Source organism: Dipodomys merriami, unplaced genomic scaffold (genome assembly GCF_024711535.1).
Source record: "Dipodomys merriami isolate MVZ:Mamm:240054 unplaced genomic scaffold, mDipMer1.0.p SCAF_29, whole genome shotgun sequence".
Lineage (NCBI taxonomy): Eukaryota > Metazoa > Chordata > Mammalia > Rodentia > Heteromyidae > Dipodomys > Dipodomys merriami.
This window is the reverse complement of record NW_027204381.1, coordinates 14,763,515-14,776,070: the sequence shown is the minus strand read 5'-3', so window position 1 is coordinate 14,776,070 and position 12,556 is coordinate 14,763,515.

Genomic DNA, 12,556 nt, shown 5'->3' with positions numbered 1-12,556 from the left:
AAAAATAATACCAAAAAAAAAACAAACAAACATGTGGAGGAGATGGGGACAAACAAGTCGTTTAAGGATTCAGGTGGACCTGTTGCAACAATGAGAAGTACAAAATGTCATGTCAAAACCAGCTTTACAATGTCGGTGTGGGGGGGGGGAGGGGGGTATAATTGGGTGGGGGGAGGAGGGAGGCTGGGAAGGGAGGTGAAGGGTAAACAAAGGAGGAGGCTGCAATGCTTGGTAAGAAATGTATGCATTATCCTGCCCATGTAATTGTAGCCCCTCTGTACAGTATGTTCTCAAATAAAATAAAATAAAATTTAAAAAAAAAAGAAAAGTAAAAAAAAAAACAAAAACAAAAAACTACTGCTGCAAAAAGCACAGCTCATCCCTGACATATGCATTGTTCCAGTATTTTATTTTGCATGAGTGTGAATGTGGGGGGTGGGGTAGGAGAACCACAATGTTTCTACAAGGAGGAAAAAGTATTTCCCTGATTAAACTTCATTGTGACATCTTGTAAATTGATGAGGGCACTGTTTAATCTTGTCTACAATCAGATCTCAGTTGGTAAATATTTCTCTACTACTATTTCTCTCATTAAGGAAAATCAATGTCATGCATAATATACATGCTCAACTGGCCATATTGTAAGATGCACTGCTTGTATTTCACATAAAGTCAGGCTCACTTACCTCAGATTTTCCCTGTTCCTCCTCATTTGTCCTGACCTGAGGAACAGAGTCCTGCGTGGTCTCAGAAACAACTAGGAAGACACACATTGGTGGTCAGTCAAATGACTGTGTTGCTTGGGATTATTCAAGATCATTAGTGCTTTCATGGGTGAAGAATATTTGGCAAAGTGGAGAAGCAAGCAAGAAATAGAAAGCATGAAAAGGTTTATCATTTCTGCTAAAGGATTCTTATCAGCATAAAACTGGCTAAAATGTGTGAAAACATTAGCTGGGCACTAGTGGCTTATGCCTGCTCTCCTAGCTGCTCAGGAGGCTGACATCTGAGGATTATGGTTCAAAGACAGCCAGGGCAGAAGAGCCCCTGAGATTCCTGTCTACAGTTAATTTCCAGAAAACAATACACTTTCTCTTCTACATATTTCCCAATCGGTTTATAAAGGACAATTAGTAAATAAAGAAAATATGAGAACACTAAACAGATATTGTTAGCAAAATATACTAACATTTCATTTGGTTACTTGTTTTTATGGAAAGTGTGTGTGTGTGTGTGTGTATGTGTGTATGTGTGTTTCCTTTAAGCAAGTGGCTTATAATCTGACAAGCATCTCCACAAATGAGTGTTACTTGAATGAGGTAGGTATATGTACGATCCTGTCTACAAATCCTGGAGATTGGAACATTTGGAGATATATGTAGGGATTGAAACCAGCCTGAACATTATGTTACTTACCATGGAAACTAGGGTCAGTGTACTATTGAATATGTATGTTTTTAATACTACTAAAGCTCACACTAAATCCATATAATTAAATAACTCCATGAAAACAGTTCACTTTGAGAAATTACTGATAATGCTAATTAATACCTATAGTATTTAACCAGGTACCTCATAGCTCTCATGCTTAGGAGGAGGTCACAGTCCTAAACTCTATGTCACCAAAATTGCAAAACTGCTTAAAGGGAACAATTAGATGATCAGAGTTGTTTCTTTGATCACCAGTTCTGCTAAGCACAAAGTAATTTCTCTTTTCCATCAGCAAAAGTTGGATTGAGATTGAATTCTGTATAGAATCTGCCAAAAAAAAGCCCAACTTTTCTCAGCAACTTTAGTGTATTCTAGTGAGTTATGTGGGAATACATACAGGCTTCATGTGGTGTGGAGTCTACCTGCAGTCAGAGAAGAGAAGACACAGTGAGAAACAAGTCATGTCCAGTCCTCCTCAAACAGGCCTATGGTTAATGATGATGACATTAGAAAACTAATGGGGAGGACTTGTATTCCTGGAATGAAAGTTTATAAAAGAATGCTTATTTTTATGGCAAGTACAATTATTTATTCATTTAAATTATTAAAACTTCTGCTATGCAATTTTTCTCAGCTACAGTAGAAATGCAAAGCTGAATCACTTAAGAATTCTACATCTGTGGATATTTTTTAATTGTGAAAATACCATACAGAGGGGTTACAAATACATGAGCAAGGTAATGAGTGCATTTGTTATCAAGCATTGTTGCCTCCTCCTTTGTTTCCCCTTCCCATCTTCTCCCCCCCCCCAACCTGCCCAAGTTGTAAAGTACATTTTTTGACTTGTACATCTCATTGTTGCAATGGGAAAAAAGAATCCTTTTTGAGTACACAAGTGACTGAGTAGTAATTATGTAAACGTACAAGAGGATTTAGAAAAGGTTTAATAAACCCTATGCTCCTAACGTCCATTTTTTATTACAAGGGAATAATAACATATTGATATTACTTTCATAAAAATATATAAAAGGAAAACACAAATCAGTCCAGATAGATGGCACTAAAATGTGAAAGTTCTGAGATTTGATGGAATGTATTTAATGGGTAATACATCATTCGCTAACATAAGAAATATTCATACAGATGAGGGAAAGCAGGATGGACATCATCAGAATGAAGAAAAGCAGAGGCAAATGAACAAAATCCAGTATATATTATGCAAACACTGAAAACAATACAGTAGTGAAACAAAGAGAAAAGTGAAGGCATGTGTCTTAGAAGATAAAAGGAAAGAAGGTGAATGGAGGTGTTTTCAAAGAAACTAAACAGGAGATAGTAAAAGACTGGACAAATTCCAAAAGTTAAAGACAAGCATAAAAGATTGCATGGATATACAATTGAGATTCCAAAAAATGAATAAACCATTAACAAAGAGCAGAACACCTAGTGAATCATAAACCTGTAATTTCATTGGTCCTTCCGAAAGTAAAACAGTAATTTGCAGCTGATTTTTAAAGAAACAGTTCCCAAAACTGAATATGGGAATGAAAGCAAACCATATTCTTCTGAATCATATCCTAGTAAAATTCTGGGGTTTAAAAAAATCCTTTACAATTTGGGGGTAGACTAGCAAATGACATACAAAGAATGAAAAGGAATTTCAAATAATACAAAAGAAACCTGTGTGCTGAAGGGGACATAGAGCACTAAAGATCCACAAGAGTACACATAGGGGTAATAAGTTAGGTACAGTCAATTTGTCCTGGTTTCTAAGCCCTCAATGACCTAGATCATTTTACTCCTATGATCCCTTCCAGGGGAATAAACAGAATTCTGTTGACAAAATACCTAAAGAGGTACAGATTAAACACACACACACACACACACACACACACACACACACACACGCAAATGGCAAGTTCTAAGTGGGCATGGGGGCAGTAACTGCATTCAATAGACACAACATGAGAGATAAGGGGGGAAATGGGTAATGAGGGGGTCACTAGGGTGATTGCTGGATAATCAATAAAGTATTCCCTCTTTCAAAAGTTTGTCCTACAACAGTTGTATATTAGAAAAGATAATTTACATAAAACAATCAGTAAGGAAATAGTTTATTATAAAATAAATTAATATTTATACCATAAAGAGGAGGAAAAGCAATTTTGGTGTCTGTGGTGGGTCTTGAACTCTGGGCATGGGCACTATCACTCAGTTCTTTAGCTCAAGGCTAACAGTGCAACTTCTACTTTTCTGGTGGTTAATCTGGGATGAGAATCTCACAGAGCCGGTGCGGTGGCGTGCGCCTGTAATCCCAGCTACTCGGAAGGCTGAGTCCGGAGGATCGCTTGAGTCCAGGAGTTCTGGGCTGCAGTGCGCTATGCCGATTGGGTGTCCACGCTAAATTCGGCATCAATATGGTGACCTCCCTGGAGAATCTCACAGAATTTATTGCCAGGGATGGCTTTGCACCACAATACTCAAATCTCAGCCTCCTGAGTAGCTAGGATTACAGGGTCAACCACAAGTGCCTGGCTATAACCATTTAATACAAACTACATTTAAACAATTTAAAAATAGAATGATTTATAATGGGTGGAGGAGTAGCAGGATGGCAGCTCTGAGTTCAAGAATTCATGTCTCTGTCTCCTCAGAATTCACTACAGAAATCAGCAATATACACCTAGCTGAGTTCCAAGTTGGGAGACAGACAGAGAAAGGACCATAGGGTAGCTCAAGTGTGTGGATACTCAGAAGTTCATAAGCCTTGGAAAATGAACTTGAGCACCGGTAATCCCTGATTTAGGCTTGGAAGCCTTAAGGTTTGTCTGCTGAATCCTTAGTGCAGTCTTTGGACAGTGTTCCCAAGTCCTTGCTAGGAGGAAACACCCTTCCCTAGTCCATACTTGAGGCTTTAGCAGTTGTTGTTCTAATGGTGAACTGGATTTGGAGGAAAGTGTGCTACTGACCTAGGAGCTACAGAATGTGAGCCCTACTCAGCTGGGTCTGCTAAGGAGAATGAGTACTGCTGACACAGAAAAGGGAAACAGCACTGCCTTTAACTATTCTAAAAATATCCCTTCTTAGACCTGCTAATCAAAACATGAGTGATCCCTTGACTCACATTTTTCCTAAACACTTTTTTTTATTTGCAATAACTAGTATATGTCTGAGTCAAGCAGAAAAGGTCAGATAAGTTGATGTTAGGTAAATGAACCCTACAATATGTATTCAAATGTTTTTTTTCTTTCAGGTGATTGTTTCTAACACATTTATAAGATTATTTCTTTGTTGTTTTGTATGTCCCTCCTCCATGGTATAACCCCTGCTTTCATTGTATTTGAGGTTGGTATAATTTGTGGAGGAGAAGGTGGATCCATTGCAACAATGAGATGTACAAGGCATTATGTGGAAAAAAGAACTTTACAACTTTGCTGGGGGTGAGGAAGATTGGGTAGGGGGCTGCGGGGAGGATGGGAAGGGATGGGAAGGGGAAACAAAGGAGGAAACTACAATGCTTGATAAGAAATGTACTCATTATCTTGCCCATGTAATTGTGACCCCACTGTACAGTATTTTCACAAAAAAATCCACCACATAATCTGGCCATAACAGAAACTCAAGTCAAACAGGGGGACTGAGTGTGTAACTCAATGTAGACACTTGAGTGTACATGGGTTTGAGTTGCATCTCAAGAACGAAAGAAAGACAAAGGAAACCAAAGGCATATCTCAGAAGGATGGTGAAAATGGCTGGAGATATAATGAATACACATACCTATGATTATTAAACAGTGAAAAACTGAGAAAATTCAATCATTAATGCAAATGAAAAAAGGAAAAGTCGAAAAAACGGGGAGCAATCTGATGAGACAACTCTAAAAGAGTAGTTGTTGAATAAGAAATAGGACATATAAGGGTCAGAGAAAGGACATGAATTACATTTTCATTGGTGGTATCTGTCTCGGTATCCTCTGAATCATTGGAGGAGGATCCTTCATGCACCTCAGCAGTGACAGGGATGGTATCATCTGAGCAAGGAAGAACAGAGGGAAAGTCCAAAGGATTAATTTGTCTCCTATTTTTCTGGAATAATGGAGAGTTTTGTCTTATCTGGTCTGCTGGCTTCAGTCAGGTTAAGTTGCAATGAAAATCCTCAGGTCCTTTTCTAGCCCAGACTCTACCCCTATAGCAGGAAGTGGTTTCTTATCCCATTTCTCACAGAGGGAGCCACTTTATGAATTTGTCCTCATAATATTAACTTCTCTCACACACCCAACCAAAAGTTCTCTTTCCTATAATGTCTCCTATTTTCTTTTTCTTTCTTTCCTTCTTTGTCCTATTTTTCTTCTTCTTGTGAGTCCTGGGACTTGACTTGATACTACCTGGATGCTGTCTCTTAGCTTCTTTCCCCCCCTCAATCCTAGCAGTCATCCAATTGGGCCGCAGATCCAGTTCTGTCTTTTGTGGTAGTTAATAGGACATAAAGGTCTCATGAACTTTCCTGCCCAGCTGAATTCAAGACATGATGATCAATATCTCAGCTTCCTTGAATAATTAGGATTATAGTTGTGAATCATCAGCATCTGGCTAGTTGGCCTTGTTTCCTTTTCTTTTTATTCATGACTAGGATTTCACTTCTTGATCTGATGCTTTGGCTCTTTGGCTGATATTCCCCCAACTGTTCCATACCTCTAAACCCTCTTTCCTTTCTCCTTGCGACCCCGGCAACACTGTATGATTCTCATAAATGAAACACTGTATGAAAGTTGAGGAATATAATGTCTCCATTGTTAATGACTTGGTTTCTTAGAGTCCTGATGTAACTGGTATTAGCTTGGGTTTCTGTTATGCCTTGTTGGATAGAATTATAGCCAACCCACCTTTAGACTGATTGTTCTGGGTATAAGATGAAGTTAGTGATTGCATAGAGTTTTGATTTTCACTTATCCATAACTGCCCTCAGGGTTACTCGTAGTTCCAGAGTTTGGCATTTGCATGAAAAGTGAAAATAAGAACTGCAGAGCACACTTGTGGCTACTCTTCTCCTGAACACAATGGAAGTGTGCAAGAAGCCCACCGGAATATCCTTTATCTCATACCTGGGCAATGGCTTTTAATCTGGACTGGACAGAGAGGCAAAATGGAAAGGGATGCTCTAGGGCCTGAAAAGTCAGTGAACCAGAATCAACTTCTAATCTACCGCCTGATGAAATAAGGACAACTTTCTCTCCACATTCAACTAGTACCTGAGAGCCAGGCCTGTGCCAATGGATACCTTCTATTATGAATCAACATCCCAAGACAAAGCAAGCTATGAACTCCAATGCTGTGTTCTTTTCCAGATAAAGTATCAGGAAAAGGAATGCTCAAGGAGAATGGCATTTTTAATAGAAAAAAAAATGACACTGTAAAGTTCCATGCCTTATTCCTATGTCACTAATTTAGAAGTTCATACATATTTCTTGTTCTTGGTATTCTCTACTCCGTTCTTTGTTTCTCAAGAGCTGAAGCATGACTTATACCTCCCAGGAATCTTTGCCATTTGGTTTCAACTCCAATGCTGCTGTCCTACCAGCAGCATTGTCTTCTTCACTATTTGAATCATATCAACTTGTATTCCAGGCAGAAAACATTGCAAAGAACATTATTGAAGATGATACCGCATCCTTTCACTCTTTATTAGACTATATTAAATTAAGCACTTTATATTATTTGGATGTGATTTGCCCCCAAATTCAACTTATGGAGGCATGGTGCTGAGTGTTGAAATGTTGGGAAATGAGGTAGGTTTTCACAAAGAAAATTAAATCCATTGGGATACCACCCTAAGAAATGATTCATGTAATTTTCTTAGACCTTGATTCATTCTCTGGAGGCCATAAAAGAGACAAAACATTGCTAACCATCTCACCATGCACAATAGCCACTTGTGTGCGACTTAGTCCATTCTCATGGTCATTTGCACTATTGCCTTCATCCGCCTGTAATGATAAAAAAGAGTTACTATGAAAATGAGGCTGTTCTGGTCCTGCTCACTGGTCAGGTGCTGTGCTTGGCTCAAGTCCATTTTGTCCTTTTTAGATAATTGTAATTTTTAGGGGTTAAGAAATACTTCCATGAATACAGTTTACTTTGATAAATCTTGTAATAACTGAAAGCAGATTCTCCCCCATTACAGGTTGTTTTTTTGTTCACTCCAGGAAAGCTATTTACCATCTGAGTCACAATTCTACTTTGGAAGGATATTTTTAATGTTGTCCACAATTAGATCTCAGTGGGAAAATATCTATCCCTACATATTCCTTTAAGGAAAATTGATGTCAGTTATCAGACACATGTTTACATGATCATATTGTAATATAGTTGATAAGGAAAAGAGAGTAATAGTTGAATTTCACACAAAGACAAGTACACTCACTTCAGCTTTTGGGTATTCCTCATTTGTCCTGACTTGTGGAACAGAATTTTTCACAGGCTCAGAAACAGCTAGGAAGATGCAGATTGATGGTCAGTAAAACAGCAATGTTGGTTGGGATTACTTAGGGTTATTAGTGGTAGGGACATGAGACAAGAATATAAGGAAAGGAGAGAATTAGAAAAGAATTGAGAAGCATCAGAAGTATTATCTTTCCAGATAAATGAAGCCTATTTGATGTGGTAATGTTTAAAAGGGGTGAGAATATTAAGGTATATGCTGTGCTTTATTGAGTACATCTGAGCCATCTTAATTCTTTTCAGAATTGGAACTGGTTCTCCATTGTGTTGTTGATCCCTTTCAAGATCTTTTTTTCTTCCAAGAAGAATATAACCTCCTACATTTACTCTCATACACATTCTCTCATTACAGGATTACAAATAATCATTGCTCTCATACTGAATTTAATTTCAGGCTAGCTATTCTCTTGTAGTGTCCCAATCATTTTGCAATGATATCTTGTTAGTACAGATGATCTGCCAACAGTGAAATGCTACCATCTATAGATATTCACCAAGTGATTTGGTTTTTTCATGATGAATTTGTAAACACAATGTATTAGTGTCAATAGAACTATACCCTTCAAGAATGGACATTTGTCCTGGAGTTTGGCAAGAAGGAATAGATGCCAATGAGTTGAACAGGGATGGGTCCAAGGAATGTAGTCTACGGATGTTTTGTATTACTTGTGAACATATTTAGTATCCATGTGCTATTGAATTTGAGTGTTTGCAAGGCTTTTGAAAATCACATTTGAAACAATAAAATCATTCCATGACAAGTAACGCATAGGAGTAAGTGCTGAAAAGTCCACCATCACTGCACTGTTCTATTCCATGTCTCATTGCATTCACATCTAGGAGATATCCTGATCCTTGTTATAAATGTGATGTTAGTAACAAGAAATGTCTTCTCTTACTTGTACTATGGGAGATGTGACCACTGCAACCACCTCAAATAACAGACAGCACTCTGTAAGCAATAGCACTCCCTGACATTTTTACTAGGTATTCCATGTCAAAATAACTAATGCAAGATCGTAGCTCAGAGGATCAACACTCAGCCTTTTCCTGACTTCAACATATCCCTATTTTCAATATCAAATGGTTGATGATGTTTCTCTGCATCATGACCATATTAGGACTGTGGATGCTATTTAACCATAAGTTTGACCTTGCAGTGGAGGAGTGTATGAATTATGTGCAGTGTGCAGTGTACTCTGATAATGGCTCGTTTTCCAAAGTTTATATTAGTAGTGCTGTATGTAGTTTTGAAAATGTTTTGTTGGCTTAGAAAGACAGTATCATAGTTTCATAGGAAATAGTTCCACACAGACACACTTGTAGACACCTCCTGACCACCATTCATACAGCCATACTCCACACCACATTGACATAGCTGCTTCCAGGGACAAAATGAGATGCTCAGAATTCTTCCTTGTATATCTGCAACTGTTCAGCACATCTTCATCTCTCTTTTCTACCAGGAAACTGGAATCAAGACCGGCTTCTGAACAAACACATGCAAGAAAGTCTAATCTTTCTTGACACTTAAACATTTCCTAAGCCTGGGAGTGAGTTGAGAATACATACAGGTTTCCAGAGCAATGGCATCCACCTGCAGATAGGGAAGAACAGATAATATAATGACCAGGTCTTTTCCAGTCCTATCTACAAAAGTCTATTGTACACCACAGTGATAGAAGAACACTGAAGGGAGGGTCCACAATTTCTGTGTTCACCAGAAAAAAAGTTTCCTAAGATACAGAAATAAGAAGATATGGGCTGAAAATAGCTTGGGCAAAGAACCAGAGAATTTAATAAAGACTTGAGGATCGTCAGAAGGTACAGTTTACTTCTAAAAGGAAATGGAAAATATTGATGTCATTTCCATTCAAAGATACTATAGGGAAAATGACAAATCAGTACAGGATCATACCACTAAGACATGAAAATTCTCAGTTTTGAGGGAATCTCTATACTATAATGGTATTCATTAGAGAGGCTCAAAGATTCACAAAACAAGCAACAGGAAACAAGAAGTACTTTAAATGAGTAGGGAAGAATCAAGAAGAAAGAGATAGCATGAAGAGAACAAAGAAGGGTAAATGTATACAAGGTGTAAACTACAAAATTAAGAAAAGTGGGCAAGGAGGGGTTGGGAAGGAGGGTTGAAAAGGTTCAGTGGGACAGCAGGTATATTGACCAAGGTACATTGCATTTATAAACTACTTTGTTTAATGGCAACTCCTTTGTACAACTACTCAAATACAATAAAATAAATAAATAAGGAAACTATATAGAAAACCATGTAAAACATGCAAGATAAAGTTAATCATAATGACAGCAACCAGAATTAAAGAGACAGACCTCTGAAAATACAAAGCAAACACTGAAATGAGTTCAACAGTGAAAGTAAGATAAGCTCAGAGGAGGGATAAGACTTGCAAGAAAGAGAAGAGATCAGTATTTCCAAAGAAGCTAAACAGGAAAGTTGAACCTTTCAGATAAAACTCAAAATTTGAAGATACCCATAGGCTAGATGCTTAAACCCTTGGGTGTGAGAAAGTATAAGATAGCCAAGCAAAGGGGACAAGCAAAGAATACTAACTGTAATAACATAGTTCCTACTGGAAACAAAATAGTGGTTTGAAATCATTCCTTTAAGAGACAGTTCCCATCACTTGGAATGATAAATACCTAGTGATATTCTAGTAAGTCAAATGCTAGCAAGTAATTTTCTAGTAAAATCTGAGGTTTAAAGTGAATCTTTCAAAATTCTGAAGTGTAATGGTATACAAAATGTGAATGAAAAGAATACAAGAATGAAACCCTGTGTGCTGTAGTAACATAGAACAAAGCACTGAAGTCCCACAAGAGGACACATGGCGGAAGTGGTTTTCATATGAGCAGTTCTAGCAATTGTTGTAAAAGCCTTGATTCTGAAACCATCCAAGACTCAAGTAATGTTACTTCCATGATCACTGCTAGTGAACACACTCTTGTCAACAAAAGATTTAAAGCAACACAGACCTATGGACAGATGGCAAGTCCTAAGTGTGCAGTTACTGTGATCAGGAAGTAACAGGAGTGATTTGGGACACACTGAGTGTCAGTGGGCTCACCCAGTTCTACACCTTTTTAGGGGTTTATCAGTTGTATATTGTAGGATAACATTTAGTAAGAGGTAGCTCAGGGACATTAAACAAGCTCTGAGTTACAGCCCCACAACCAACAAAAGCTAGAGATATATTTACAACAGTGAAAAAATATTTTAAAAGCAAAGTAAATGTAGACAATTTTAACTGGAACTATTTACAAGGCCATAGGACCAGGAAGAATGCAGCTATAAGTTCAAGTATTCAGTACACTGTCTTCACATGATTTCAGTGAAGGCCTTCATACTGACTCAAGAGCAAGGTGAGTGGGGAGACACAAAGAGAAAAGAGGGGGCTGGCTGAGTGGAGTATAGAGATTCAGAAGTTCCTTAGAGTTGGAAGATAATCTTGAGCCAAGATAATCTAAATTTGGGATTCTCAGCACCAAGCCCTGGCTATTGCTCACTCCAGAAGTGCTTTCTGTGCAGGATCCTTTCACTACATGATCCCTAAGCAGCCATTAGAAGGTACTGCTATGATGGTGAACATAAGTTGAAGGAAATTGTGCTCTCAGTCTATGGGATATAGGTTTAAGTCGCAGTCAGCTGAGCCTGTTGAGGAAAATGACAGCTGAGAACTCAAAAAGGAGACTTGACAACTCTCTACTTCCCCTGCTCTATATCTGATTCAGTCTATGATTTGCTTAAACATGAACACCTTTTTTGAGAGGTATTATTTATTTTATTTCATTTTTCGGTCATAGGGCATGAACTCTGTGCTTGGGCACTGTTCATGACCTCTTCAGTGCAAGTCTACCACTCTACCACTTGAGCCACAGCATAACTTCCAGTCTCACAGACTGTTGTGCACTGGCCGTCTTTGAACCGTAATCCTCAGATCTCAGTCTGCAGAGTATCTAGGGTTACTGGCATGAATCACAAGTGCCAGGTACAGGTTTTATTTTTTTTTGCCTCACCAAGAAATCTGGTCTTTGCCTTGCAACTTAGATGAATTCATGGGATCTTGTGTATATTTTGTGGTAGAATCGTGTATGTACAAAGGCTTTTGCTGCATCTCCACTACCAAGGAAAGGTAAAAGAAACCATAATCCAGACTGGAAAAGAGAGTGTAATTGCCTGAAAATACATGTACCAAATTAAAAATACACATAAACAATCAAGTGTCTGTGCAAATTGTTAGCTACAGAAAAATAAATGAATGTGGAGAAACCAATGGAAGAAAGCTACAAAGAAGCAGGTGATAGATAAGGAAGAGGATATAAACAGCAAGGGGATACAAATAGCAAATTTTATTATATTCGCACTGGCCATGGCTATCTCCACATCTTCAGTATCACAGGGTGAAAATTCTGCATGCACCTGGGCAATGACAGTGATGTGATCTGGAGAAAGAAGGATAGAATGAATGTCCTGGAGAATACCTGGGCTCCTGTTTCTCCTGGGGTCACAGGGAAGAAACATAGAACTCAGTGTTGCCTTAAACAGTGCCCGTCTCCAGGCTTCAGTTGGGTTATGCTGAAGTGAAAAAAAT